This window comes from Schistocerca americana, unplaced genomic scaffold (genome assembly GCF_021461395.2).
Source record: "Schistocerca americana isolate TAMUIC-IGC-003095 unplaced genomic scaffold, iqSchAmer2.1 HiC_scaffold_708, whole genome shotgun sequence".
NCBI lineage: Eukaryota > Metazoa > Arthropoda > Insecta > Orthoptera > Acrididae > Schistocerca > Schistocerca americana.
In genome coordinates this window covers 55,001-62,500 of record NW_025726465.1, presented here as the reverse complement: position 1 = coordinate 62,500, position 7,500 = coordinate 55,001, and the positions used below count along the sequence as shown (strand labels likewise).

Below are 7,500 nucleotides of genomic sequence, written 5' to 3'. Positions count from 1 at the left end.
AACACTACGTCCGCCATGTCGAGCGCACCGCAAAACATACCGCCATCTGTAGGTCTCCCGCAACATGACCTCCTGCAACGACGATACCGTCATCTATGAGACGCCAAGCCGACTAAGACAGCCATGGGCCCACAGTGCCCTTCTTTCGACCCCACCCACAAAGCCTGCATCCTCTGTCGACAACAGCACCCCAACGCCAGCGCCTCTGCCGCACGAAGTCGTGGACCGGCAATCACTCCACCTGCACCTGTTCGTGCCCCACCCCAACCGCCCAACTCGCAGCTCCAGCGGATGAACGGCGGACTTTGCTCGCACTCGCAATGTGCAATCCACCCCTATAACGTGCGTTTCATGAAGAGTTATGTCCAATATGCGACATTCCCGCTGTCCCTATACATGAGCTGCGAGCTGTACCACGTACGAGCTACAGACGCGAGCGCGTTGCTCTCTGTACGAATGCAGATGCTCAGCGGCAGCTAGGAGGCGCTCCATCCATGTCGGTACCGGTGAGCGTTGCACTCGCAGTCGCAAAAACGTACGGCAAGTATATTACTCGGAAGAGTCAATGACAGTCCAAGCCCCCCTGCGTGGGAAGAGTCTTCCTAGGCCATGACCCACCGGAAGGGCGCAGCGTCCCCCACCCCAGACATGTGACGTCACACTATCGGTATTGACGACTAGACTGATTCCTTATAATCATTTGCCATACACCGGTGGAAGCTGCCGAGACGAGTAACTACATAGCGGGCTCGCCGTGTCACTAATGTACAGAGATACAATAGTTTCGACTGGAACCGGATTAAACGTATACACGGCGCTGATTAGTAATAGATAGAGCCATCAGAATACAGATAATGTATACAACTGTCCGTATACATGCTGAAAGACTCTGCTCACAATCACACGTCAGCCAGACACTCTTATCACGCACTACTCTCTGCCTGTAACAGGCACACAGACAATATCTAAGCACCAGCATGGAACAACACCCAGTGCATCCTCTCTGCCACATTAGACAATCCACACTATCATAACCAGACCGGGAGGTCCACTCGGAAAACAGAATATCCCACCCTTCCGACAACCACCATTGCTCAGCTAAGCCACCAACACCCACACATGTCCTACACAGGGGTGCACCCAACATCACAATACTGCCTCCTGTCACACCACACAAACAATGGCACGAATGAAAGACACAGGTCTGCCACAAGCATGGAATCAGAGCGCCGCCTGTTATGAGCCAAAGGTGCACCCTGACGTGGCAAATCAGATGATGCCGCAGTCATTTACTTACGATAATCACAATCAACAAACCAGCCCCCCCCCCCCCCCCGAAAACACCTTTCCTTACAACAATGTGTGCCTTAACCTAACCCGTATTGTGCCTTAACCTAACCCGTATTGTGCCTTAACCTAACCCGTATTGTGCCTTAACCTAACCCATATTGCGCCTTAACCTAACCCATATTGCGCCTTAACCTAACCCATATTGCGCCTTAACCTAACCCATATTGCGCCTTAACCTAACCCATATTGTGCCTTAACCTAACCTATATTGTACCTTAACCTAACCCATATTGTACCTTAACCTAACCCATATTGTACCTTAACCTAACCTATATTGTACCTTAACCTAACCTATATTGTACCTTAACCTAACCTATATTGGGCCTTAACCTAACCTATATTGGGCCTTAACCTAACCTATATTGGGCCTTAACCTAACCTATATTGGGCCTTAACCTAACCTATATTGGGCCTTAACGTAACCCACGTTGCGCCTTAACCTAACCTATATTGTACCTTAACCTAACCCATATTGTACCTTAACCTAACCCATATTGTACCTTAACCTAACCTATATTGGGCCTTAACCTAACCTATATTGGGCCTTAACCTAACCTATATTGGGCCTTAACCTAACCTATATTGGGCCTTAACGTAACCCACGTTGCGCCTTAACGTAACCCACGTTGCGCCTTAACGTAACCCACGTTGCGCCTTAACGTAACCCACGTTGCGCCTTAACGTAACCCACGTTGCGCCTTAACCTAACCCATATTGCGCCTTAACCTAACCCATATTGCGCCTTAACCTAACCCATATTGCGCCTTAACCTAACCCATATTGTACCTTAACCTAACCTATATTGTACCTTAACCTAACCTATATTGTACCTTAACCTAACCTATATTGGGCCTTAACCTAACCTATATTGGGCCTTAACCTAACCTATATTGGGCCTTAACCTAACCTATATTGGGCCTTAACCTAACCTATATTGGGCCTTAACGTAACCCACGTTGCGCCTTAACGTAACCCCACGTTGCGCCTTAACGTAACCCACGTTGCGCCTTAACGTAACCCACGTTGCGCCTTAACGTAACCCACGTTGCGCCTTAACGTAACCCACGTTGCGCCTTAACCTAACCCATATTGCGCCTTAACCTAACCCATATTGCGCCTTACCCTAACCCATATTGCGCCTTAACCTAACCCATATTGTGCCTTAACCTAACCTATATTGTACCTTAACCTAACCCATATTGTACCTTAACCTAACCTATATTGTACCTTAACCTAACCTATATTGTACCTTAACCTAACCTATATTGTACCTTAACCTAACCCATATTGCGCCTTAACCTAACCCATATTGCGCCTTAACCTAACCCATATTGCGCCTTAACCTAACCCATATTGCGCCTTAACCTAACCCATATTGCGCCTTAACCTAACCCATATTGCGCCTTAACCTAACCCATATTGCGCCTTAACCTAACCCATATTGCGCCTTAACCTAACCCATATTGCGCCTTAACCTAACCCATATTGTACCTTAACCTAACCCATATTGTACCTTAACCTAACCTATATTGTACCTTAACCTAACCTATATTGTACCTTAACCTAACCTATATTGTACCCTTAACCTAACCTATATTGGGCCTTAACCTAACCTATATTGGGCCTTAACCTAACCTATATTGGGCCTTAACCTAACCTATATTGGGCCTTAACCTAACCTATATTGGGCCTTAACGTAACCCACGTTGCGCCTTAACGTAACCCACGTTGCGCCTTAACGTAACCCACGTTGCGCCTTAACGTAACCCACGTTGCGCCTTAACGTAACCCACGTTGCGCCTTAACGTAACCCACGTTGCGCCTTAACGTAACCCACGTTGCGCCTTAACCCAACACACGTTGCGCCTTAACCCAACACACGTTGGGCCTTAACCCAACACACGTTGGGCCTTAACCCAACACACGTTGGGCCTTAACCCAACACACGTTGGGCCTTAACCCAACACACGTTGGGCCCTTAACCCAACACACGTTGGGCCTTAACCCAACACACGTTGGGCCTTAACCCAACACACGTTGGGCCTTAACCCAACACACGTTGGGCCTTAACCCAACACACGTTGGGCCTTAACCCAACACACGTTGGGCCTTAACCCAACACACGTTGGGGCCTTAACCCAACACACGTTGGGCCTTAACCCAACACACGTTGGGCCTTAACCCAACACACGTTGGGCCTTAACCCAACACACGTTGGGCCTTAACCCAACACACGTTGGGCCTTAACCCAACACACGTTGGGCCTTAACCCAACACACGTTGGGCCTTAACCTGCTCTGTAATTGTCATACGACGCGTTAAATTAGTGTGGTGTTGCCTAACTGCAACCCCCGCAATATAGTTTGCTACTCGCACTGCCTGGTCCCCAGAGTATCGCTTCATGTTAAACACCTTGCAGCTATACACTGTAATGCGGATGGCAGCAGGACGTACATGCTCAATGCCCTTCGCAGTTGTTCATTGGCATTTGCATGGCGAAGCACAGCCTACGTTGTGGTACGGCGTGTGTCAACTGTCCGCTGATGTTGTACGTCCAAATCACACACTGTACTGCACATTGGTCCTCATGTACTGAATGATACATCGTGGTACATGTGTGACCGTACCACGACTGCGCCAACAACGGCGAACCATACGGTCCAAATATTGTGCACTCAGCTACGTGTCGTCTCCCTATAAGAGCTGGATTGCAGTATGGTATGCCGTGGATGGCGATCAGCATGAGCCGTCTGTTGATGTAGTGGCGCGTGTTGTCAGACGTAGTCGTCTCTTCTCACACACCGTGATAGCATGGTGCACTGCGTTCCACATCTGCGACATGCGACAGAGGCCGGTTGACAGTCGTTCGCGCAATGGACATCGCATACGTACGGGGGCCACCTTCCACGTGTTCGCGAAGCGTGCACATGTTGTTGCGTGTATGTGGGCAGACATAGTGTGTCGTGACACCTGACACAGGCATGCAACAATCGTTGAATTTGCAAATGGCGATGGACGTCTACGTTTGCTGGTGACGTTACGCAAATGAACAACTGGTAAACGGTTGTGGTGCGGTTGTTCTCGCTAGAGGTGAATCAGTGATGGCGACGATCGGTTGAGCTACCAACCGGTTGTTTCAGCGATACCCACCATGCCCACGAACGTGAATGGCATGTGGGTGTGAAGCGATACGCGGCGGTGGCTGGGTGGGACCGTCCCCGGCCGGTGAGGGGGGGCCTCCCGGCGTGCTGGCCGCGCGGTGCGTGGGCGCACGCGCTACAGCCGGCTGGTGGGGGCGGCCAGTGGCAGGCGCGCCGGCCGACGGAGGCGGCAGGCGGCGCAGCTGCGCGCCGGCGCACCCTGCACGCGGCGCCGTGCGGCCAAAGTAGGTCCTCGCGGGCCCGGTGCGAAGCGCGGTGGACATCTGCAGTGTGCTGGTCCGATTGAGGACTGTGTGCGCTGAGGATGCGCCGCCGCCCGGCGCTCGGCGCCGCGACGCCGTCTGCTGCTCGGTCGCCTCTGCGGTTCTCGCAGGTGGTTTGTATCGCAGCTGTGCGGACGTGTTGGCGCGTGCGCTGTGCTGGGAGAGTTCGCTTCGGCACCCAAGTGGGGCTTTTGTCCTTCTGTGGCGCTGGCGTTGGAGCTGCCGGCCACCGTAGGTGGCGCGTGTTGTCTCCCGCCGGCAATGCCACGACAGCACGCTCCGGGCCTCTGTCGGCAGCGGCAAGCTCAGTTGGGAGCACGGGTGGTCGCACCTAAAGCGTCTACTCGCCAAACTCCGGGCGATTGCGCCTCTCTCGAACCCGACCAAGTACTTAGGACGGCGCTGCGCGCCGCCGGGACCTGAGAGGGTTTCGAGGTGTATTGTGCAGGGGAGCTCAGCCTCCTCCTGTTTGCAGAATAATTGAGCGGACGCTTGCGTGTTCGCGCGGGCCCCCGGGACACACTCCCGGGCGGCCGGCTGCTCAGCTCTAGTTGACGCAGCTCCCTGGTTGATCCTGCCAGTAGTCATATGCTTGTCTCAAAGATTAAGCCATGCATGTCTCAGTACAAGCCGCATTAAGGTGAAACCGCGAATGGCTCATTAAATCAGTTATGGTTCCTTAGATCGTACCCACGTTACTTGGATAACTGTGGTAATTCTAGAGCTAATACATGCAAACAGAGTCCCGACCAGAGATGGAAGGGACGCTTTTATTAGATCAAAACCAATCGGTCGGCTCGTCCGGTCCGTTTGCCTTGGTGACTCTGAATAACTTTGGGCTGATCGCACGGTCCTCGTACCGGCGACGCATCTTTCAAATGTCTGCCTTATCAACTGTCGATGGTAGGTTCTGCGCCTACCATGGTTGTAACGGGTAACGGGGAATCAGGGTTCGATTCCGGAGAGGGAGCCTGAGAAACGGCTACCACATCCAAGGAAGGCAGCAGGCGCGCAAATTACCCACTCCCGGCACGGGGAGGTAGTGACGAAAAATAACGATACGGGACTCATCCGAGGCCCCGTAATCGGAATGAGTACACTTTAAATCCTTTAACGAGTATCTATTGGAGGGCAAGTCTGGTGCCAGCAGCCGCGGTAATTCCAGCTCCAATAGCGTATATTAAAGTTGTTGCGGTTAAAAAGCTCGTAGTTGGATTTGTGTCCCACGCTGTTGGTTCACCGCCCGTCGGTGTTTAACTGGCATGTATCGTGGGACGTCCTGCCGGTGGGGCGAGCTGAAGGCGTGCGACGCGCCTCGTGCGTGCTCGTGCGTCCGAGGCGGACCCCGTTGCAATCCTACCAGGGTGCTCTTGAGTGAGTGTCTCGGTGGGCCGGCACGTTTACTTTGAACAAATTAGAGTGCTTAAAGCAGGCAAGCCCGCCTGAATACTGTGTGCATGGAATAATGGAATAGGACCTCGGTTCTATTTTGTTGGTTTTCGGAACCCGAGGTAATGATTAATAGGGACAGGCGGGGGCATTCGTATTGCGACGTTAGAGGTGAAATTCTTGGATCGTCGCAAGACGAACAGAAGCGAAAGCATTTGCCAAGTATGTTTTCATTAATCAAGAACGAAAGTTAGAGGTTCGAAGGCGATCAGATACCGCCCTAGTTCTAACCATAAACGATGCCAGCCAGCGATCCGCCGCAGTTCCTCCGATGACTCGGCGGGCAGCCTCCGGGAAACCAAAGCTTTTGGGTTCGGGGGAAGTATGGTTGCAAAGCTGAAACTTAAAGGAATTGACGAAGGGCACCACCAGGAGTGGAGCCTGCGGCTTAATTTGACTCAACACGGAAACCTCACCAGGCCCGGACACCGGAAGGATTGACAGATTGATAGCTCTTTCTTGATTCGGTGGGTGGTGGTGCATGGCCGTTCTTAGTTGGTGGAGCGATTTGTCTGGTTAATTCCGATAACGAACGAGACTCTAGCCTGCTAACTAGTCGCGTGACATCCTTCGTGCTGTCAGCGATTACTTTTCTTCTTAGAGGGACAGGCGGCTTCTAGCCGCACGAGATTGAGCAATAACAGGTCTGTGATGCCCTTAGATGTTCTGGCCGCACGCGCGCTACACTGAAGGAATCAGCGTGTCTTCCTAGGCGAAAGGTCGGGGTAACCCGCTGAACCTCCTTCGTGCTAGGGATTGGGGCTTGCAATTGTTCCCCATGAACGAGGATTCCCAGTAAGCGCGAGTCATAAGCTCGCGTTGATTACGTCCCTGCCCTTTGTACACACCGCCCGTCGCTACTACCGATTGAATGATTTAGTGAGGTCTTCGGACTGGTACGCGGCATTGACTCTGTCGTTGCCGATGCTACCGGAAAGATGACCAAACTTGATCATTTAGAGGAAGTAAAAGTCGTAACAAGGTTTCCGTAGGTGAACCTGCGGAAGGATCATTACCGACTAGACTGCATGTCTTTCGATGTGCGTGTCGTGTCGCGCAACACGCTACCTGTACGGCTCGCAGTAGCCGTGCGCCGCGTGCGGAACCACGCGTGCGTCTCAAAACTAACGCCAATGTTGTGTGGTACGAGCGCTGAAGCGCTGGAGCGGCTGGCCTGCGGCACCTGGCGCCTGGCGCCGGTTTTGAATGACTTTCGCCCGACTGCCTGTCCGCTCCGGTGTGGAGCCGTACGACGCCCATCGGCCGTGAGGCCGTTG

At 52.5% G+C, this 7,500-nt stretch overlaps 1 non-coding gene across 1 annotated transcript; it reads left to right on the top strand.

The window, feature by feature from the left end:
* Nucleotides 1–5,335: 5,335 nt before the first annotated feature.
* LOC124589573 lies at nt 5,336–7,238 on the top strand. Its single transcript, XR_006976093.1, has one exon. It is a non-coding gene; the product is annotated as a small subunit ribosomal RNA (ribosomal RNA).
* The last annotated feature ends 262 nt before the right edge of the window (nt 7,239–7,500 follow it).